This window comes from Muscardinus avellanarius (assembly GCF_963383645.1).
Source record: "Muscardinus avellanarius genome assembly, chromosome: 8".
NCBI lineage: Eukaryota > Metazoa > Chordata > Mammalia > Rodentia > Gliridae > Muscardinus > Muscardinus avellanarius.
Window position 1 is genome coordinate 18,587,443 of NC_137794.1, and position 25,616 is coordinate 18,613,058.

The following is a 25,616-nucleotide window of genomic DNA, read 5'->3' on the forward strand; positions in this document are numbered from 1 at the left end:
CTATCTGTCCCTTTTTTAAAAATGTTAGGTCCAGAAATGTAGCTCAGAGATAGAGTGCTTATGTAACATGAACAATCCATAGCACTAAAAACAAGAAAGAAAAAAAAAGGAAAAAGAAGAAAATTTTAATGCACTTTTCATAAACCATTCTAAAGTTATTTCTAACTCCAATAAGCTAAGTTTTTAAATCACAGTATCTCTGACACAACTGCAGGATTGCCAGGTATATCAAATAAAATATAGGATACTCTCTTAAATTTCAGACTCAGATAAGCAACAAATTATTTTTAGAGTAGTATATCCTGTACAATATTTTTAAGTACTTACCCTAAAATGTTATTGTTTTCTGAAACACAAACTTACTGAGAATCTTGAATTTTACCTGGAAATCCTATGATTATAGATATGTGAATCTTCTGGTAATAGCAAGTTGAACAATTTGAACAAAAGGTGTTGATGGGAAAATCCTAGAGATGTATTTCTAGCAGAAGTGTTTATTGGAAGACCATGGCCTTGTCTTTTGGCCCATGTATTCTAAGCTTACATCAATGATAGCTTATACTTACATAAGCCACGTGGCCCAGCACATATATCACTAGGGAGACAGCAAGCAGCTCTTTTTAAACTTCAGGTGGTCCAATCTGTGTGATAGTTGGTTGCTAAAGATAGGAAATGGCCAGGGAGAGAAGGATTTAGCAATTAATGAGGTGTCGCTGGGCCTGGAGATCATCATTTTCATCCCTAAACTGAGGGTGACACTTTATCTCATCACAACTATGTAGAAAAATTATTTTGTGGAGTGTGTTTGTCAGAGTGTGCTTACACTAGTGAAGAGTATATCCTTTGAAGTTTGAAAAAATCACATAATTTTAGAAGAGTCAATTAAAACAGATTTAGCTAAGTTTTCATGAACTTGGCCAAGAGCATCTCTGCTTTGTAGATAAATGGAAATGTGTTCAGTAGCAGAGATTTTAAGAAGACTGTGAAATATATATTATTTTAAAACAAAGTAAAGAGTTTGATGTGAAACAGTTTAATAAGAATACAAAATGAATCAGTATGATGTGTATAAGACCAGGTAAGTATTATTATAAATCAATTACAAACAATATTTATATATACTCAATGTGATGAAAACCTCCAGATGCATAAAATGAATACAGTTTGCATAAGGGTCACAAATACCACCAAAGTTTCTAGTTTTAAGTTGAAAAGAAGAAATATAATACTCTAATCCAGCTATTCATAAAGTATCACTGTATGATTATAGTGCCTTAAAAGACATAGTGAAACATTAGAGGCTATGTTAAAAGATAGCACTTCAAATGATATAAATGTAAATTAGCCTGATATATGTGGTTTACAGTTTTCTTTTTATAATACAAATGAGTTTAAAATGAAGAGAACATTGCTCTACAATAGAGAACAATTCTATACAGATATGCTCTGGGCTTTCAAACATATGTTCAAACATCTGAACAATGGTATGCCTGATTTCACAAACTCTAATTATGTCCAGAGTCACACATTCATCATTTTTTAGCAATTTTCCATGCTGGTTATTTTCAAGTGATTACACAGTAATCTTTTTGGATATTCATACATAATGGCTTTTTATCACCTCTATAATAAGGGAATTATGAATCAACTTAACATGAAAATGTGTGTGATTCTTGAGTTTCAATCTAGGAAGGAAACATGAATATGATATAAACTCATTGTGCAAGAAGGAAAACTCACTTTGGATTTTTGCCTTCTATTTCTTTTGTTTTAATCTTTTGCATTTCTCAAAACATTAATGGGTCTTTCCAGAACACAGTTTTGGCACTGTTCATGCTAATTTGAATAAGAGAACGAATCTTAAGTGACTTCTTTTGTGTTTTATGCCAAGATGTGTTCCACATAGGAATCCATAACATGTAGGGAATTTAGACTTTTCTTAAGCCAGGTGTTATGACTTCTCAGATAAAATAATAACTGGTTCAAGATTTTAAGAAAGAAAACTACCTTGCCAGCTTAAGGATGTTCACTATAGAAGAAACTTTGAAGGGAAAAAGATGTAAGATGTCAGAGGACATGAAATGTTGGGAAATTATCATTTACTATAGTTAGATTATAGGTTTGGATGGCAGAAAGTTAAAGGAAAACAAGCCAGACAAGTTAGCAGGCATCAGACCCTGAAAGATATTGTCTGCCAATAAAACGCATCTGCAAGAAGAATCAGTGCAGATCCTTTGAAAAACAAGTCAATAATGAATCCAGATGAGTGAAACATCCAGGAATCCAATAGAAAGCTTCAGAGTCATATACTTTAATTTTGTGAAATAGTCCCTTAATCAAGAATAAAAAAAAATAAAGTGTGGCTATGGACTTCAAGATATTCTCTATAACTCCAAACAGCATTTGTTTCAAAGTCCTTTGTTTGTTTCTTATAACCTATTCTATTTGTTAGCAATGTCAAAGGAAGTCCTTACAGAAGCCCACATCAGTATTCCAAGGCTACGAAAGGCTATGTTACCTCATGTAGAACCTAAGCTGCGATGCCAGTGTGTGGCAGGTGCTGCAGAACTCTCACTGCCAGCAGTCCAGCGCCCCCTTTCCCCACCTGTGCTGGTCTGGAGAATGCCCCCTTAAAGTCTCCTGCACTGTAATACCTGCCTCTGAGTCTGCTTCTTTTGAAGCTCTTCCTCAAAAATTGCCTTAGCAAAGTAAGAAAATGCCCTGCCTAAACAAGCTTTCTTGCTAAGTTAGAGAGACAACTCTGCTGGTTATGAATAGTTTTATAGGCTGCTCCTGAGTTCAAAGTCCAGAGAAATGGCTGCAAAGAAACAAAGAGACTTCCTTTTAGACAACCAATCCAGGAGTCCACATTTTTTAGAGCTAAAATGGTTTTTCAAATTGATACTAACTTTGATACTGCAAAGATAAAAAATGGAAGGTTGACAAAGTCAATATTTTCCCAAAGCTGCATAACAAATTAACGTCTGGACAGAGGTCATATTCCATATCTTCTCTCTCCCAGTATTGATCAGTAAACCTGTGCTTCTCAAACATGTATCCCCAGAAATCAGAATAAGCTTGTCAGATTTACTCCTGGTTACAAGAAAAACTTGAAAATTTCTAGACATGCTTTCACTCTGTTCACATCACAACTCAGATCATAGGATGTAAAGCTTTTACAATTAAACAAAACTCAAGATATTCAAGATCTTTGAAATTCAGTGATGTTTCCAGAACCCTTTTTTAGTATAGTTGACTCTCCTCTGCCACTAGGGTTAAATTAGTGTGAATATTTGAAAAAGGTTTAAGAAATGCCATTATGACTATAGAGATTGACTTATTTCTATCTTGACTAAAATGTATCATAACCGTGTTAATATGAAAACATCTATTATAGGACATTTTCTGTTTCTCAAAAATTCTTAGTAGTCTTCAAACTATGAGCAATGAGTGATTATCTCTTCTAAATGTCCTATAAATTCTAGCCTAACCTAGCAAGAAAAGTGACCGTAGCTCCCCTGATAGACCCCTCATTAAATGTCTACCTGAGAAAGCTTAGGTTGCCAAGCATATTTACTCTTTGATTTAGACAGAACCCAAAGATAGGCCATATACCATATACCTCTTAACCTGTTTTTTTTTTTTTGTCCTGTGGGGGTATATGTCCATCTTTTACAAATCAGAGCATCTCTCTCAGGAACATTCTCAGGAATAAGTAGAACAGGACTTCTGTCTTAGTTTCTGCAGGAGATTAAAATCCTGATTTATATAATCACCAACTAGCAGATATGGCTGGCCTACTATTTATACTAATTATTAGTAATTTTTTACTACTCTGACTCTCTTTGAGTCCCTACTCACCCCTTTCCCTTATTCTCCTTTAAGATGCCAAATCATAAGCACATTTTCCCTATACAAATTGGAATGATAATTGGCCCTTTCCCCCACTGCCTGAAATTACTTAAAAATATGCTTTCACCACTTTGACTAATGTTCAGCTGTTTATCTTTGACATCCTAGATTTGGAAGGCAGGAATGTAAACTGAGGCCTGCCTTTTGCTGGATGAATCCTGAAAGCAGTAGGCGCACTGGTGCAGCCTGCAAAGTTAGCAGAAAGAAGACCTAGTCACGCACGAGTGTGTTTACACTTCTAGGTGGAAGAAAGTGGTGCCTGTGGTCTCTTGAAATCCAATTAATGATAAGATTCTCAAGTCACCTAGAAATAATCTTGTCCCAAAATGTATCTACCTTGTCAGGTACACCAGCCAAACAGGGCAGAAATGTACTTCCCTGACAGATCCTAAAGGGAACGTTCAGAATACTAGCTGAAATTGCACAATCTACAACAGAGAAAGGTGTTGCAAGGGGTCACCAACAAACCAGGGATGCTTCTGCTGTAACAGAACGTGTTGCTGCCCACCAAGAATTATAGCCAGCTCCCAGCTCTTGCTGAGGAATAGAACTTTTGATGTTTTCTTGATTCATCCTCTCCTAAGCTGAACTGTAGACTCTGGATTTGGTGAGGAAGTATACCAAAGGGAGGTACTCGAGGGGGTGGACAATTTCAAATTGTGTGTGAGAGTTATAAAACTATACTAGACTTCCTAGTATCTGCAAATGACCTGAAAGTTGTGTGCCATATCCAAAATGACACCAAAAAAGTGAAAGAGAAATCTGATAGGACAGCTCTCATTCTTGAATGCAACCTATCAAGCCACTTAATTAAAGATGCATTACTCTATCAACATAGAAGATACTGTCTCAATTCTTATATTCTTGGAATTTTTTGCTTAATATCTTATTTGGTAATTTTAGTTGCTTCTTTATAAATGTACATGACAGTTAAATTCATAGTGATACATTCATATGTGCACATAACATTTGGTCTGTTTCCTCCTCTTCTCCCTCTCCATACATGATGGTGAGATTCATAGTGGTATATATATATATATATATATATATATATATATATATATATATATATATATACATATATGCATATAACATCATTTAAGAATAAAAGTCAGAATAATATAGAGATACACACATGCCCAGGATCATAGCAGCATGATTTACAAGAGCCAAGTTATGGAATCAACCTAGGTGTCTATCAACAGATGAATGGATAAAGAAAATGTGGTCTTTACACACAATGGAGTTTTACTCAGCCATAAGAAAAGATGAACTTATGTCATTTGCAGGAAAATGAATGGCACTGGAAAACATCATGCTAAGTGAGATCATGAGACTCAGAAAATCAAGAGCTGCATATTTATTATCCTTAGGCTTTTGTTGTTTGCTTTGTAAGGGAAATCCTTAATATAAATGTATAGTAGTTAAAAGAATAATTGTTGCCATTAAATGCACCTTGGTTTGGGCTGTAGATTTGCCAATCACTGTATGATTCTGTAGTTATTTTATACATGCTTAAATTCTTCATCCACATCGTGGGGATATTAGTTGCTAATTTTAATTCACACATTTTGTGATGTATTCCTAGCCCACCATAATTCATCCTTCTTGGATGCTGCTTTTGGATATTCAGTATAAATCAGTAAGATTCTCAGTTATCAGGCTAGATGTGGCATACTTTTGGCCAGAGTGACTGGGTGAGGGGTGATTCCCTTAGTTAAACTGGACGGTCAAATTCTCTGGAATATTCGCCTTTGCAACCTCTTTTGAGACAAGGTCTTACCAATTTGGCCAAGCTGATCTTGACCTCATAAACTCAAGTGATCCTCTCACCTCAGCCTCCTGAATAGCTGAGACTATAGGTACATACCACCTCACCTGACTGTTACATTTTTATAATAATTTTTTCTACTTTTGTTTACATTAACTTGGATCAGATGGGTAGAATTATTAAAAAAGAGCTTGTATTCAAATCTTAATTTCAGAAATTACAGGCCAAGTAACCATACAAGTTACCTAAATTCTTCCCCATTTGTCTCCTTAATTAGAGGAATTGAATAGTATCTTCTCCAAAATAATATTGATAAGAATTAAATGAATAATTACTGGTTAAAATCATGCCTAAAAGATATATCTAAGATATGATAGTTATTATTTTTATTGAGGTAGTTTCTATAGCTTAGAGATTAATAAAGACCATTAATAAAATATTATTTGATTTATAACATTGGTGTGTGTGTTGAAATAAAAATACATGAAAAGGGCTTAGCATGTTGTGTACCAAGTATGAAACGGTGAACATTATATTCTTACCTTTTTTTCTTACTTTCTAGTAACTACATTTGTACTATGGTTTAAAATGTGTCTCCCTCATCTCCAAAAAAGGATATATTAGAAACTATCCCCAGTGATATGGTGTTGAGATGTGGGGTCTAATGACAGATGGCTATGTCATGAAGGTGGGATAAATTGCTTAATGCCATTATCACAGGAGCAGGTTGATTATGAAAAGGAGAGACCATATGATATTATATGCATCTATGAATGTATCATTGAGAATCTCACTATCTTGTGCAATTATAATGCAATGATAACATTTTTTAAAAAAGGGGCATTCAAGTCAGGCATGATGGCACATGCCTGTAATTGCAGTAGTTGGGAGGTTGAACCAGGAGGTTCCAGGTTTGAGACCAGCCTTCGCAATTAAGTGAAACTTTTAGAAATCTAGTGAGACTCTATTTCAAAACAACAACAAAAAAATACATTTAAAAGGAGTGGGGTATATTTTGGAGGCAGACTGTCCCTGGGATTCATCCTCAGTACCACTCTCTGCTGACTGTAAAGGGTGGGGAGTAGTTAAGTCCTTTTGTGTCTCTGTGAGCCTTACCTCTTTGTCCTTCTGTCATAGAATGATAGTATGAAATCCCTCATCAGATGCAGCCCTCAATCTTGGATTTTTCAGCTTTCAGAACCGTGAGCCAATAAATTTCCGTTCATTATAAACTACCTAGTCTGTGTTATTCTGTTATAGCAGCACAAAATGCACTAATGAAAACTGATATTCATCTACAGAAACACTGAGATTACCAAAATATCCACTCTCCAGTTTTAATCCGCATGCTGCCCAGGGAATTGCAGTCAAAGGGTGACATGAATGCCTCGGGATTATTTTAAGTTTCCATATCCTTTCATAATTCTTCATATTTATATCTACAATCCTGAACATAGAATAAAGGCATCCATAGGGATACCTTAACAAAATAGATTAAAGCAATTGAAATCAATTTCCTATTTCAAGGACAGACAATTTAAAGAATAAATTCTTCTGCTCAGGTGATTTTCAATTCCATTAATAAAGTTATATTTATGAGTAAAGACATGACATTGCCTTCTAAACATAAGTTCTATTAATTTTTCCTGCCAAAGGCTCATCACATGTTGAACAGAATCCTCGTGTGAAAATCGGTTTCTCAGAGGCCATGCATTTTTAATTAATCTTGCCATTATAGTCCTTTAGTTTTCCCATTGCGTGAAAACATTTCAGTCAGGTTAACATTAGCCTTTGCTTTTATGGTTTGTTTATTCCCATATCATCCAAATTTATATATATATCATTCAATTATTTACACTTCATTGTAGTTAACCAGAGAATGGTATTTTCATTCCAATTTTTGTTATTTTACTTTAAGTAATATAATACAAAAAGTATTATTGTAGCTCTGCTACAGTTATTTAAAATGTTAAAATGACAAATGATGTTAGGATAGAATTCAACTAAGCCTCATTAATCTAATTTATCGGATGTATTCTTAAATAGATAAGATTCGTGTTCTCTTTGGAAGAGTATAGACTATAGTAACGGAGACAAATAGCCTTTATGTTCAGTGTCAAATGATAAAACTTTACTAATTTCTGGAAACCAGGGGCAAAATTCTCATTACAAATGTGAAAAATAAATGAAATTAGAAAAAGGTTTTCTCTTCATTAAATTTCAGCCCCATATTTATTCTAAGTAAATATTGGCACTTACTGTTTTTCTTTAAAAGTCATTTTTCATACATGTATTTTCATGATAGCATACTGTTCTCTTCCTCTGGTACATTCTTTGCTTTTCATAAGACTGGTAGCTTTTCATTTTTCATATTTGGCCCACATGGCATTTTCTTATAGTAGATTTATAAGTGCGTCTTTCTCCATTCCTTAGGCATTCCATCCTATTATTTATATTTGGTGCTGTGATTCAGAGTTTGCATACTAGTTGAATTACATATATGACTGTTTGCTTCTTCATTGCTTTAGACAAAGAGCAGAGAGCATGTCCATCTTATTCACCAATATATGATCACTATTAAATGCAGTGCTCAGTACATAGGAAGTATGCAGTAATGTCTTGGCAGGAATGGAGGAATGACTCCATCTAACTTAATTTATAAATAAATAAATGTCATAATGAAAGAATGAGGGAGAATTGTTGCAGAAGACTCACGGTTCATTTCTGTGTTAAAGGCCTTGCTTAATATACAAATGTAGATATACATCTGTCATCCAGCAGAAGGTCAGAACTTGGTAAATAAATCTCTCAACAATAAGCACATAGGTAGAATTTAAGGCTGTAGGAGTTCAGGTGGAATATTTTACCTGATGGTAGATAGATACCAAAAAACAAACAAACAAATACAACCAGAGGTACTTCAGAGAAGAGAGGTCAAATGGGGGGTGTTCTGGAGTTTGTTATATTAATAAGCTTTTAATGCTTGCTTCTATAAAGAACATTGTAATTCAGTGTCTTGACTGACACTTTAGATAGTTCAGCCACTCCCATCTTCTCACATTATACTCTAAACAAACCTTTAAGTAGAACGGTCTCTTCATCATCTCCCTTTTGGACAAGCAACAGCACCGCATGTGTTAAAGCTCTTGCAGATTTGTCTCCAGTCCCATTTCCTTATAGTAGATATATAAGTAGAGTTTCTCACTCCCTACATAGCCCACTCTATTCTTTATTATGACTCTTTGTTTCAGAGTTTGAGTACCAGTTGAATGACATATATTCTATATATTCAAGTTTTCTGTGGATGGCTGCAAGAGAAGATGGCTCAAGAAAGGGGAGAGAAAGGGCACTTAGGCGACTTATCATTTATAATCATATTTATACTGTGCCTTTGATTCATTACAAAGTAACACATTAATAGATATCACCTGATTCATGCTAGTACAATTTTTTATTAAAAGTAATCTATACTATATTCTGTACCTAGAACATAAAGTTCTTATCCTTCCCATTATTAGGAAATAGCCTGTTGTAATTAATTTTTATTTTTTCTCTGAATCACATTCTCTTCCTACTGTAATTCTATATGCTATGCTCAGATCCATCATTCTGAAGCACTACTTCGGTCATTATGTCTTTTCACTGATTGAAGGCATTGACAATAAATTTCATATTTTATTCTGTCAGCTATGGTTCTCTGCAGTTTGAATTTCACCTGAATTTTCAGCTTTATTTCTTGATTGATTCCACAAATACCTGAGCCAAACTGTGTTTCTCTCCTTTATGTATTTTTTATTCTAATTTCCCCAGTTAATTCCTTGCAGCACTTTCTCCATGGGATATTTTCCTGTTATCTAAATTGAATGCAAGAAAGGAAAGAATCTTGACAGGTACAGTGGCGCCTGTCAGCAATCTCAGTACCAAGGAGGCTGAGACAGATATTTCAAGTTCAAAGTTAGCCTCAGCAACTTAGTGAGACCTTCAGCAAGGCAAAGAGGACTTGCTTTAAAATAAAAATTGGAACACTGGCTGTGGGCATAGTTTAGAGGTTGAATGCCCCTGGTTCAATCTTCAGAAAAGAAGAAAGAAAACAATCTTTATTAAAAGAGTTTGATGGTATCTTTGCAAGGATAAAAGTCAACAGAAATTTTTGCTAAACCATTCTGTAATATAAATGAATAGAACAGATAGGACTGCAGTGAAAGAAATGAGAACAGGGAAGCAATGAGGAGAAGGCATGTATCGGAAGAATGGAGGGACTGGCATCAGTTATAAGGAGTCTGTGTGAGCTCCTTCGTAACTACACACATGAGTATGTATGCATGTGTACATGTGCTACAATTGTGTTTATGGATGACTGTCAAAATGAAAAGGATGACTGGCAAGAGAAATATTGGAGGATTTTTTTTTTTTTTTTTTGGTGGTACTGGGGTTCCTGAAAGCCCTTCTACCTCCGGGCTACACTCCCAGACCTATTTTATACTTTTTAAAATTTGGAAACAGGGTCTCTTAAGCTAGTGCAGCTGGCTTTGAACCTGCGTGATCCTCCTGTTTCCATCTCCCAAGCGTGGGGAATTACAAGCGTGCGCCACCACGCCCAGCCAATATTGGAGGATTTTAAGGTTGCTAGTTGTGAACCTTAACTGTATGGGTAGTGTGTGAGCTTATGGTTCAAGTTTTGCTGGTTAGACAATTTCTAGAGTGTCTCTTGGAATTCTGAATCTTGAGCAAGGGTCATTTGGAAGAAGGCAATAGTCTGAACTCATGTGCAGTGGTTGTGAGGGGTAGACTAAACTGTTCTTGAAGGACCTCATTATGGTACCCATTGCCTGGCCCTTTGAAACATCTTTCAATGCATTTTCAAAGCTGAGTTCAATGACTGTGCTCAATTCTATAAAAACCAGACATTCATCTATGGATTTCCTTTTTTGTATGATCATATACCTATCCACATCCTCATTCCTGGAATCAGTGTATATATTGCTTTTTACATGGCAAAAGGAAATTGAGGTGGCAGATGAAATGAAGATGGATTATCAGTTACTAAAATACAGAGACTAGTCTGCATTATCTCAGTGGGCTCTGTGTGTCTTCTCAAGGGTTATGGAGGGAGGTAGAAGAGTAGGTCTGAATGATAGATACCCTATGAGAAAGATTGAACCCATCAGTGCTTGCTATGAAGGTAGATTAGGGCTGAGGAGCTAAAGAATACAGTCTTTGGAAACTGGAAAAGGCAAGGAACTGGATTCCTGCCTAGAATCTCCAGGCAGGAACACTGCCCTGCAGAAACCAACCCACTGAGACTTAGGGCATAGTTATAAGCACTAGGATCCGAAGGGAGCTGAGTTTTCCTACCACCTGAGCACAGTGCTTCTCAGTGGAGAATGCAGTGTATGTTAATAGGGAAGAGTGAGGTAAATTGGAAGCTCCCAGACAGCCCCTTTCTTTAAAAACAGAATCCTCTGTCCTTGATAATATACAGTAATCTTGTCTCCCTTCAGCCCCTGTCTTTCGCTTCAGTCTCTATTCGTTTTCAGTTTATCATCTTAATGTTGCAGCAGTTCTCATAAATATGCAGCATTGCTCTCTGATTTTAAAGACAGCATTTCAGACATGAGTATTATATTTGAAAAGGCAGGCACTGATTTCTTGGTCCTTTTCTGAATGATGTAGCCTATCAGTCCTTAGAAGAGAAGATAAATCACGGTTTTAAGAGCCTTCCTAAAGCTCTGTTTCTCCACCTTCTTGGCTCTGGGATGTCTGACATTCAGTCACCTGATTCAGAGTTAATAAATAAATTCAGACAACTTTAATATGCTTCTTAAATATGTTCTAGTTATGGTAAAAACAAAGACGTCAAGGAAGTCCCTTTTTTCAACAAGATAAAACACCTAGTAAACCTCTCATTTTTATTTCTAGGTTTGCAATTTACTCAGTACTGTTAACCTTTAAACATATATGGGATATACACAGACAAGACACCAAATAAAACGAATGATTTCTTGCTTTTAATGTATGGCATTTAAATACTTCTTTATAGCACTATTTATAAAACTGTTTTATAGAACACTAAAAAGTGTGGGGCTGTTTAAAAAATGTTAATCCTATAATTAATAGTCAGAGGCATACGCTTTCCACCAGCACAAGGCTATGATATTCTAAATCTGTCACTCTGAACTTTACAGTAGGAGACAGCCATCTGCCTGCATGCAGCCATATAAAACAAAGCAAGAATATGTGCTCTTATGTTCCCCTGGCAGATGCAGGATCATTATGATAAAGTAGGCAACAAGGTTTAGCTAATATGAATTAAGATAGCATATGTTGAGGAAAGAAAAGAATATATTAAATCAAATTAACTCTATAAGTCAATGCTATTGGGTGATTGGATATAGATGCTTTCATAAAGCAGAGCGTAGGATGCAGTGCTAAATAGATATGAAATAGGAGTATGGGTGCCCCAATACCATGTTTCATAGTCCATGAAACATTTTCTCCATGTCACAGAACATAGCAGTATTTTAGTTAAAGTCTGTAGTTTAATTTATACTGCCATTTTGCTGTGAAACATCAAAGTTGTTGAAGTAAAATACTTTAACATTCTCTCTCAGACTAAGATTATTAACTGAAAGTAAGAAAAAGAGCAAGGCTTAATGAAGAAAAAATCAATTTACAACACATTTTTTACACCTAGATGTTTATACAATTATAATTATTTTCCCAGAAAGTCATGATCTTTCACCAGTTTGGTCTATGTTTTCTGAAATTCAAGTACTGTGTGTACACACACACACACACACACACACACACACACACACACACTGGGGATAGAACTCAAGGCCTTGCATATACTAGACAAGTACTCTACCACTGAGCTTCATCCCCCTCCTTAAATTCAAGTTCTTTTAAATATACTTTTTGCATTAAAGTTTAATTAAAGTCATTATAGAAAGATACTACTACTTGGACACTATTCTTTTGGGGCCACCTAATTTTTTTTCAGTATATGATATTACCTTTTTCATTAGCAATACATTAAATTAACTTCAGTTTTATAATTTTGGAAATTTTATTTTTGAAAGAAAACTCTTTTCTTCCTGAAATAAAGACACTTTCTATACCAGATGAAAGAGTGAAACAGTTTAAAAATTTGCTATCACGCCATCCCATTAGAGCTGATTTTCTACTCGTGTAGCAACATGACATCGTTGTTAAATGTGAAGTCTAGAATTAGCTAAGATTACTTCTGATTCAATTTCTACCATGTACCAGCTGTGTGACCCTGAGTGAGTAATTTAACAAACCTAGGTTTTACATTGCTCATTGGTAAATGGGGAAAATTTAGAAAGAGTGTACTTCAGCTAGGTTATTCTGAAGGGTAAGTGAAATACAATGCATAAGGCACTCAGTGCAGTGTCTGTAAATCAGAACTCACAGATTATGCAGATTTTTTTCTGAAGCAGAGGTTCACATACAGTTGTCATGCCTCATCCTTGGGAACACAGTATATGAGTCACAGTGGGTTCCTAAAAACTCAAATAGTACTAAACTGGATAATACTTTTTATATATATGTACTTATGACAACATCTACCACTGAGCTACATCCCAGCCCTTGAAATAGAAGTACTTCTAAATCTATTTTATTATAGATATCACTTTAATTCATAAAGTATATCTAACTTTGATATACAAATGAGGTACAGTAAAAGATTAATGATAATAACTAATAATAGAACAATTAAAATGATGTTTTAATTGGTAAAAGTTATTTGATAGTAATCTCTCTCTTTCTCCCTCTTTCTTTCTCAAAATATAATACTCTACTTTTACTGTTTCATTTAAAGGAAGCACTTTATGACTGCTCTTTGGCATACTCAAATTGTCATCATCACAGCTCTTGCACATTGGGGTATTATTAAGCAAAATAAGGGTTACTTTAACAAAATCAGTATGATATAGTAACAGTTGATCTGATAATTGAAATGGCTACTAAGTGGCTAATGAGCAGGTAGAGTATAAAGGGTGAATTTCTAGAAAAAGAGATGATTTCTGTTCTGGACAGCTTGGAGGGTGCCAGCATAAGATTTCACTATGTTACTTAGAATGGTACACAATTTAAAATCTATAAATTGTTTATTTATGGGACTTTTCAATTTATTCTTTAAGATCACAGTCAAACACATGTAACTGAAACCACATAAAGTAAGACCATAAATGAGGAAGGGGAGAGTACTACCATATTTTGGATATTTATTGTATTCAATAAGGGGATCATTTTCATGGCACTTTATCCATGTATTCTGATTTCTCTATAAATTATAGTAGTTTACTGTTGAAAAAAGTTTAAGAATTTTTTTATGGGAGGGTACTATGGATTGATCCCAGAGCGATTCTACTTCCCAACTATATCCCAGCTCTTTTTATTTTATTATTTGTAAATAGGGTCTTACTAAGTTGTTGACAACTTCACTAAATTGCTTAGGCTCTCTAAGAAAGTGCCTTCTCAGTACATTAAATGGTTAAGTCTGTACCACTGAGCTTTGCAACTCATTATGTACCTAGATCTTTACTCTTAGAATGTATTATAAATGGTTTCAATTATGGCAGAAGAGAAACTTCTTGATATTTTACACACATGAAATATTCATCCAAATGTCAAGCCATAGTGATATCTTTGGAAGACTTTTACTTTGAAAAAATAGACTTTAAGTATATTTACATGATGTTTTAAAACGAACATGAAAATAGACTATTCCTAGCTCTATGCTTCTTACTATATTTGCTTTCTTACTACAATAAATAATAAAACATGCACAATAATGACCAAGGTCATGGAAAAGAAAGTGGTAACAGAAAGTTATACTTGAATTAGCTTGAAGAAGTCCTACATTTTATCATTCAAATAAAAGTCACTTAACAAAATTTAGGATAAGTAATGACATTCTCTATAATCTAAATAATAATTCAGTAGTAATCCTTATCCTCATCTCCCTAATTTTGAACTAGTAGTTAATTTCACATGGACAACAATAACATCTTTCAGAAATCAGCCTTGGAAGCTACAGTCAGCTGAATCATCACCTAATGCACTCGTTCTGTGTCCAAGGCCATTCTGGGTTAGCCAACACTGATCTTAAGAATTGAAAATCTTTTAGGAGTCAATTAGATGTTAACAACAGAGGGTTTTTTAAAATTCATAACTATATCACTTAATGCTAAGACGAGGAGCAAGAACTATGGAGCTAAATCTTAAGCATCAAAACATGATGTACTCTTCTTTAACAGTAGCTACTACCTAAAGAACACAAATAATATTATATTGGAATTTTAATTTCTAGGTTGTATGGTGAAAAAATATTAAATGGTATTCCTTATGGAAAACAACAAAAACTAAACAGCTCAAGGTTGGCTTCTATAAACGTGTTTGTTCTATCAGAATTCATTTTTTTTATTTATTTTTTTTTTTTGGTGGTACTGGGGTTCCTGGAAGCCCTTCTACCTCCGGGCTACACTCCCAGACCTATTTTATATTTTTGAAACAGGGTCTCTTACGCCAGCGTGGCTGGCTTCGAACCTGCGCGATCCTCCTGTCTCCGCCTCCCAAGCGCGGGGATTACAAGCGTGCGCCACCACACCCGGCGGAGAATTCATTTTTAAATAAAATTATACAGATATCTTCTTGCTTGTGCTAGTATCCATCAGCATGTTTCTACATTCTCTTCTACAAAAGAAACACAGAAGGATAATTGAAGATGAATTACCTTTTTCGCAGAAGCGGCCAGTAAAATGTAGTGGACAATCACACTGGAATGACATGACACTATTTGACAGGAAGATGGGGTGGCAAGTGCCTCCGTTGTGGCACTTATCCTCCTGGCAGGCAGATGGCGCTGTAGGAGAGGGGCTGAAGGAGGTCCACATGGAGCCAGTCTCTTCTGTCACACCAGAAGGAGCAAGGAACGAGGCCGATGAAGACAGATCTTGGGATCTGTGATTTATAGAGACCCCAAAACAAAATGTAAGTAAAAGTACTAGAAACTTACGTAGAAATAATAGAAAATTTGGTTGAAAATATGAAGTAATAAATACTTACACATGAATCCAAGTTTTACTCAGAACAAATAGAACATCATTGTCAGTACTGAAAATGTCTGGGCCACATAATGTGACCTTAGATGATTTACAAGTTCTAGTCAAACTACATGGTTTTGAGAAGCTAAATTAATTTTTTCAAAATAATAAGAATTCTGGTAGAATTGGCATCCACAAGCTAACAAAACCAGTTCTGTTATGAAAAAGAATTAGCCTTTTTGCCTAACATAGTTCTTTGATAGTTTCAAATCTTATGAACCTAATATCAAGAAGTGTGACCACTTCAAATTTGATGTTAAAATTGTTTGAACTTGAAAGATATCTAGGTTGACTGCATTCTTCAAAGTACCTTGCATTCATTTCTAATAGTTATCTAAGTGGTACCTTAGAAATACCCATGAAGGCTTTATAATTTTTTCACAAATAATATTACCAGTTTATTTTTTCTTCCTAAACAATAAACAACAAAGAAGTTCCCTCTGAAATATGTTTAAATGACTACTTTTTCCTCAAAGCCCATGACCATCTAATTCTTTTCACTTCTGTGCATGCTATCATGATTCCCAATAAGTGTCTTCAGTCTTCTCAAAGTCCTCTTCTGTAACGACTCTAAACTTGCCTACTTTTTAAAGTTCTTTTTCTTTCTCCCCCCCAACTCTGTAGTATTGAGGATTGAACCCCCAGGGGCATTCTACATTTGAGCTACATCCTCAGCCTTATTTTTTATTCTTTATTTTGAAACAGGGTCTCACTGAGTTGCAGAGGGCCTTACTAAGTAGCTGAGGCTGGCCACAAACTTGTGATCCTTCTGTCTCAGCCTCTCAAATACTGGGATTAAAAGCATGTGCCACCACACCCAGCTTTAAAGTTATTTTGAACCATTTTGTGTGCAATATTCCATTATTCTTATCAAAGATTCATCTAGCTTGCCAAGTCCCCATCTATACTATTTTCCTCTACACAGTCTTCTTACTTGCCCAAAATAAAACTAATTTTCTCTCACCCTTTAAATTCTATCATGTGTACTTTGTACCACTGCTAGAACATTTAGCATGTGTTTGTAATATATTTTATGTCAGATGCTCCTATTAGGCTGTACATGGTCACAGTAAATACTTTAATAAATATTAACTGAATTACTGTCTGCAGTATACTCATCAATGTTATATACTGTTTGGAAACCAGTGCTTTTGGAATTTTCACTTAACATAATCATGAAAGAATTGTCATTTTACTATCAAAAATCTTGCTATGATAAAAATAAGTAGCAATCTGAGTAAGTACATATTTTGTATATTGTCAGACAAAACTTTAGCAAAATAAGTAAACTCAAACATTCCCCAGCTGACATTAAAGACTTGAATATATATTTTTGTATCTACCAATGCTGATCAACTTATTAGCAAGCTGAACAATTTATGAAAACTTTTAAAGTAATGTTAATGAACAGATCAATTCTTTATTTTTCAATCCTCTTACAGTCTGACATTCTTCATGGTGTTTACTGCAGGTTGTGGCAATGTCTACTTTTATGACTAATTGAGCTTGACCCTCACTTTTCTGTTGTCTTGCAGTGTCCATGCACGATGGACAAATCACCTTCGTTCTTTCCTTCATTTATTCCTAACAACGTTGACACCCCATGAGGCTATCCAGTAGATATCTTATAAATAGATAGAAATCATTTTTTATAATGTGCAGTGTACCACACTACTAACTAGAAAAATAGCAAGTGAAGATAATTTTACCACTTCAGGTTTAATTTAGTAACTCTATAATATAATGATTTCATAACTCTATGATATGTTTTTAGTTTTGTAAATAACAAACTCTAATGTTTCTGATGCATTCTCTTAATCAGTGTTCTCTAGGTTTGTTCTGGTGGAGGATTAACATAATTTTCACCATTTGTCCTCACAACATAGGTTTGTCCCCTAAGGTAACTTTTATAAAGTATAATGGCCATACTAATCTTAATTACATGAGATTTATTACTGAGTAGTACATGTTCTAATTTAATTTCTACTTTTAGTGTTTCTGAGTGGTTTTGCCATTTAGTCTAAATGTGCCATGGACTTCATGAACTATAGTCAATCACCTCTTTCTCGGGAATAAATTAGACTGAATTAAATGTCACTACTTCTTTCTCCTATGGTAGCTGCTCAGGGAAACTATGCCTCACCTGAAAGAATCAATATGTTGCACATTTCAGTTGTTAACTGATTATACGAAATAATTACTACCAATTGATCCATCAGTTAAAGCATCAGCTTCCTAAATCAAAATTTGAAAGCAGCATTAATCAGATAGATACATTCTATGTTATAAAAATCAGATTTTATATCTGCTATATCATTATTAATAGTTCCTAGATGTAAATTATGTCTTGAATTTACCTACTTTAGAATTTAGAACTAAAATCAATTCAGTTTTTTATATGTATATTTACATATATATGTATATCTATGTATACATACATAGATATGTGTATATGTATGTATATATACATATATATGTATATATTTATTCTGATTACCAAAAATTTAACTTATTTTTCCAAGAAGTTTAAAAAAATATAAAGTTACATGAAGGCTTATTATGAATAAATAGATATGCTCTTAATAATATACTAATCATTAAAATATAATTGCTTTTTGTTCTAGAACTATGAATATATGACAGCTTAGAAATAAAGCAAGACTTAAAAGTTTCAAAACTACATTTCCAAAAAATAATTTTATAAAAATTTTACTTCTTTTTTTCTTATGTAAATATTTAATTTACTGTCTTCCATAATAATAAGCATAAAAAGCTGTTCAAATTCTTCTTGGATAACTTTTTACAAGGATATGGTGATGCACTACACATTGTTATACTAAGGAGTAATCTCTCAATAGATTTTTCGTAATAGATTCATGTCTGAATACCATACGCTAATTTAATTAGAAACCAATAGAGAAAGACATACTGATAGGAAAAATTTCCAATCATGTTGGGGGGCTCTAATTGGATCATAAATTTATTTTGATAGCTACCTTACCTACAATTTATGTAAATGGAGCATATTCATTTAAAGTACATCATTCAATAAATTTCATAGAGTTGCACAACCATCACTGTAATAAGTTTTTTTTTTTTTATTATTTCAACCCAAAAGAAACTTCTTTCTCTTTCGCAGTCACTCCTTACCTTTAGCCCAGTTCTAAGCAACCTTAAATTGACTTTCTATCTCTATAGCTTTGCCTATGTTTGACATTTCATATAAATGAGATAATTTTTATATAGTCATGATGCTGGTTCACTTAGCATACTGGTTTCATAATGTTACATATAATATCAGAATTTTATTCATTTTTATTAAGTATAGATACATTATATTTATCCACTCATTAATTTATAGATATTTGAGTACATTCAGGTTCAAATTTGGTCTAGATATTTTTCATGTTTTTCATTTGTCCTAGAAGTAGAAATGCTGAATCATATATTTTAGGTTTAAAATTTTTAAATTTTCAGAATTTTGAGTAACAGCCAAATTGTCCTTCCAACATGCTTCACAATTTTGCACATTTACCATCAAAATATGAAAGTTCAAGTTTTTCCACTTTTTTGATGGATTTTAAATTCTGTTTTTGGTTGGGGTACCTTTTGACCAAAATCTCCCTATTTCTTTTATCTTCTAACCCCAATATTATACTTTCTCAGAAGTGGTATGTGCATTTGTGTTTTTATGGAATTTGACAAATTTTCCTGAGTAGTTGCTATAATTGATGTAGTGGCAGATTTTTTTTAACCATACTTATGCTAAAAAATTTATTCTCACATTTTCAATTTTTCATAGTTACAAAAAATTTTTCATACCTACCTACCTGATACTGTTTTAAGTCACATTTGTTTATTCACCTGCAGTAAGCAGAATAATTATTTCCTTCCTTTATTTTTTCTGAATTGCCTCACTAATGTCTATTCCATTCTCTTGGAGTCTGCTGTGGGCAGGCCAACTAGGAGGCACTTCCTTCAACAGCTGGGTTGTAAGGATGTGACTACTTATCATTCTTTTTAAGCATCTATTTCTTTATTTACATATTATTAAACTTTTATATTACCATTGTTCTTAGCTCTCAAATTCTATTGTTGTTAGTCTGATTTAATAATTTTGAAAATAGTTAATCATAACAAAACATCATAGAAAAATGTTCACTAGTGAGCCAAGTGTGGTGGTGCACCCTTGTAATCCCAATACTTGGGGGGCTGAGACAGGAGGATTGCAGGATTTCAGCCAGCCTCAGCTACTTAGTGAGGCCATCTGCAACTTAGTGAGACCCTGTTTCAAAATAAAGAATTAAAAAATAGGGCTCAGGGTGTAGCTTAGAGGTAGACTGCTCCTATGTTCAATCCTCAATATTGAAAATAAAAATTTTTACTAGTTAAAATATATTTAATTGGCATTTTGCATTAAAACAGGAAATATATAAAATGACTTGTTACATATAAAATACTTGTCATTCAAAATAATTTTAGATATTAAAAATAAATTATTCACAGGAAAGTCTATTTAAACAAATGTAATTTCAAGAGCTATTTTCTTTTTTATTTACTTATTTATTAGTGATGGGAACTGAACCCAGGTATCATGCATGCTGACCATGTGTCTATTTTTTTATTTACTTTTTACAATGAACTTTTATTGATGAATTATAGCCTCACATCATAATATAAATCATGTTGACAATGCCATACATGTACACAGCACTTAGTGGCTCCCCTGCCTCCCCATTTCCCCCCTTCCCAATACAGAGTACTGAGATTGATGTTGGTATATTCACATATGTCCACAAAGCCAATGGTAGTATTTCCATTAATGAACGTCAGTCTTCTCCCTCACCTTCCCTTACACATCTTCCCTGGCTCCTCTGAGGTTTCTTCATTATCTGGAGTCCCTCTGGTCTCTCAATTACTTCCTAGCTTGTGCATATTAGAGAAAACATATGGCTTTTCACTTCTGTGATTGGCTAATCTCACTTAACATAATGTTCTGCAGGTCCTTCTTGAAAATGCCAAATTATGGAACCAACCTTGGTGTCCATCGACAGATGAATGGTTACAAAAATTATTGTATTCCATACATACAGTGGAATTCTACTTACTTGACCATGTACTCTACTACTGAGTTACATCCTCATCCCCTCTCTTTTAAAATATAACATTATATAATAGAGTAATAATTATAATTTAATTAATTAGGTAAGACTAACATTTTAAAATGTAAATAAATTAATCTGCTTTTAACAAACTAGTATGATTTAGATATTTTCACATTTTTAATTTCTTTCAGTAGAGCACATTTATCATTTTTATAATCTTCTCTTATTGAGCTATTACATGTTTGTAGTAGAGTCTCTGGGACAATAAGGATTTTCACATAATTAGTGTTTACACATTTCCTTGTGTTAGGCAGGACAGGTGCCCCAGTGTGCTCCAGAACACTGTTTCTCAGTATACAGAGGGTTTTTTTTAACAGGTTCTGACTTTCCCTTCTTTTTCCAGAGTTACTAAGAATTGTTCTTCCTCACAGGGAATGTGAAAATTCTCTGCATTCTGATTCCAGAGGCTAAATCTAGATGAGAATTAGATGAACACTTTTTGCTTATACATTCAATCAGAAAGTAGAAGAAACCCTGGATTTTTTTTCTTTCTTTCCATGTTTCAAATCCTTTATTCCATCTACCTTTGCTTATAAACTAGTCAAATTGCTTGTACATTTTACTTGTTCTGTGTTTACATTTCCTCTTCATCATTAATTTTAGCTCCCACTTTTCTCTAATCTACCCTTCTCCCTACATTCACTCTTATTGTATTATTTTCATTTACAAAACCAGTCCAGTGCAAAATATATACTACTCTGTAATTTGGTTTCATCTTTTTACTTTTACCTTATGCAGTGTTTTAATGCATATCCAGTATGTTCTGTAACCATATTTTAGTGTAATACTTTTAATATCACATGGTTTGTGCCTTCTATATGGTAGGGTTCTCCTGAAGAGTTCTCGAACTTGAAATTTCTTTTGGATTTTTCTTAGGCCAACTATTTCTCTGATAGAGAACTAATATCTAGAATATACAGAGAACTCAAGAAAATCTCAGCTAAGAAAACAAATAACCCAATCAAAAAAATGGGCAAGTGAACTAAACAGACAATTCACAAAAGAAGAAATTAAAATGGCCAATAAATGTATGAATAAGTGTTCAATATCATTAGCAATCAGAAAGATGCAAATTAAAACTACTCTGAAATTTCACCTAACTCCAACTAGAATGGCAATCATTAAAAACACAACAATAATAAATGCTGGCAAGGATGTGGAGAAGTGGGAACTTTAATACATTGCTGGTGGGATTGCAAATTAGTGCAACCTCATTGGAAAACAGTATGAAGGATCCTAAAATGAATGGGAACTAACCTACCATATGATCCAGCAATATCCAAAAGAATGGAAACCAAACTACCAAACTAATTCATGTGTATTTATGTTCATAGCCCCACAATTCACAGTTGTCAAATTATGGAACCAGCCAACATGTCTATTACCAAATGAATAGATTATAAACTATGAGATATATAAACAATGGAATTTAACTCAATCATAAAGAAGAACAAAATTATATCATTGCAGGGAAATGGATGAAACTTGAGAACATAATGCTAAGTGAGATTAGTCCATCACAAAAAGTAAAAAATTGGATACTCTTCCTAGTATTCAGAAGCTAGGGAGAGAAAGAGTCATAGGAGAAACTCTAGACAAAGAAGGAGAAAAAATAGATGAGCAAATAAGGTGACCTAACTGAAGAGCATGGGAGGAAGGAAGAGGGAAATTCCCAAATGAACATGGTGTACATTCATAAACATATCAAAGTCAATAACTAAGCCAAACATGAGAAGAGAAGCAGAAGAGAATGGGGTGAAAGCTGGGGAAGGGCTAAGTAAGTGATGTGTGCATGTATGCCTCTACCATCTTGTAATCCATTAAGATGTATGACTACAATGCATCAGTAAAAAAAATGAAATATATGTAAGTAAATAAATAATTATAAATTATTAAATATTATAAAATTATAGAGACTGTATTTATTCATATCTTGTTCCAAACCCAGTACCCCAGGAAATAAGTATTCTCTCACATTTTTGCACAAATATGTTTATATTCTGGATATATATATATATATATATATATATATATATATATATACACACACACGCACACACACACAGATTATTTATATTTTCAGATTATAAAGTCATCAAATTTAGTTTTCATACTTTGCCAGTTTTAACATGTCAACTTGTTTCATTTACGATGAATGTTCACTTCTAAATCTCAAACTTCTTTCTGTTTCAATCAGCTTAGGTGGTGGAAGGGGTCAGCTGACAAGGATTTTGTCATCCTCAGCACAGTTTCTGGGGTATCCTTTAATATTACACTCAAATTTCCAAATACTAGACATAATAAGAAGGTTGGGAAGACAAGCATCATGAAAAATTTCATTCTATTGTCCAGAACCTTAACTCTGGTCAAATCTACCACCTCCTGGGAGGTTTGGAAGACCGGTAGCTATGCGCTCAGAAAGGAAGGAAAAGGAGTTGTTTTATACAGTCAGTTTTTGCCATGAAAATCACTTTATAAATATTGTTATTAAATGAAACTAAAGCAAGCAAAAAGCTTTGTATACTTTCCACACATTTTCTTCTTAACTTTTATTTGCAAAATACCTTGGGGATTTTGTTGTTGTTATTATACATATGTAAAGGGCTGGGAATATGGCTCATAAATAAAGCATTTGCCTAGCATGCAAAAGGCCTGGCACATAAAGGCAAAGCTTAGAAATGCTAATGGTAGATGCTCTTAGTGTACATGAATCATATTATATTGAATCATTTCTCTGTTAATAAACATTTAGTTTGTTTCAAATTATAAATCCTGAAGTAAATATCTTTGTACCAGTACTTTTGGAACACAATGAGTCAATTTGAGGAATAAATATCTAGAAGAGAAGCTTGTTAGTTTAAATAAATATATGCATAATTTGTATTTTAATATATCCCATAAATTTTTTAGAAAAGTTTCCAAATAGTTTTTGAGTATAAATTTTCTTACATTTTTATCAAAATAAAATATCATCTTTGATTATATATCTGATGAATGAGAATTGCAAGAATTGATAAGCTCACTGTTGTTTCAACCTCTATTTCAATTTTTAATTATATCATCTCTCATTTATATTTTATTTATTTTGTTTTTTTTTTTTTTTTTAATTTTTATTTTATTGGTGCACTGTATTCATACATCATAGTGGGATACAAACTTTTGTAGTCATACATGCACACATCGCCCAGTCAGCCCCCACCAGATCCCCACCCCATTCTCTCCCCATCCCTCCCTCCCATGCTTGGCTTAGTGGTTGACATCTAGTATTATAGCAATTTATCCAAAATTAAAAATGATAATCTCACATAACAGTTTCATTTGTCTGATACCAAGCTTTTGATGACTTAAAGATAACATTTCAATATTTCTTTTTGCTTTCTTTCTTACCAGAGAATATTTTTTTCTTTTTTTTAGGTGAAACTATCATGTATTTATTTTTCAGAAAAAAATCTATCCTGATATGGAATATGGACTCTAGATACCCAAAACAATCTCGAAGCAAAAACAAAGCTAGAAGATGTATATTTTCTGATTTCAAACCATATAAAGCTACAATAATTGAAACAGTGTAGTACTGTTCTAAAGGCAGATATATAGACCATTGGAGTTAAATACAAGCCTAGAGCTAACTTCTTCCCTATATTGTCAAGTTATTTTTGACAAGGTTTCCACGAACATTTGGTGGTGGAAATAATAATCTTTTAACTAAATATTGTTGAAAAATAATAATTACATGGAAAAGAATAAAATTGGACCCTTACCTAATCCCACATACAAGTATTAACTCAAACTAGATAAAAGACCTAAATATAAATCTTAAGACTATAAACTTTTAGGAGAAAATCTGGGTTATAAAACCTCACAACATTGAAATTGGCAGTGATTTCTTGGATATGATTTCAATGGCACAGGCAACAGAAGAATATACAAACTCCCTAAAAAATAAAAGAAAATATTGTATATCCAAAGACAATGTAAACACAGTTAAAAGTTACTAATAGAATTGGATAAAATATTTCCAAATGCTATATCTGAAGGTATATTAGTATTCCAACTAGAAATCCTAAAAATTAACAACAATAAAAGCAAACAATACAATTTAGAGATAGGTAAAAGACTAACATAAATAATGAATCTCCACAGATAACCAATCTTAGTTGTCTGTTGGATGGAAACTCTTGTTTCTCTGGTTCTGGTGAGTGTTACCTATTTCTTCTTTGTAGTTAATCTCTTTGAGTATTTTCTCTAGCGCTGGTTTTGAAGACATAAATTCCTTCAGTTTCTGTTTGTCATGGAAGCTTCTTATTTCTCCATCTAATTTGATAGAAAGTTTTGCTGGATAGGAAATTTTTGGCTGGAAGTTGTTTTCTTTCAGAGTTTGGAATATGTTACTCCAAGCCCTTCTGGCTCTCATGACTTGGTTTGGGAAGTCTGGAGTGATTCTAATTGGTTTGCCTCTGAATGTCACTTGGCCCTTTGTTTTTGTTGCCTTTAAGATTCTCTGCTTGGCTTCCACATTGGTCATTTTGACAATTATATGGCGTGGGGATCCTCTTCTCCAATCCTGTCTAAAGGGAGTTCTATAAGTTTCCTGGATCTGTGTATCAACCTCTTGCTCTATATTTGGAAAATTTT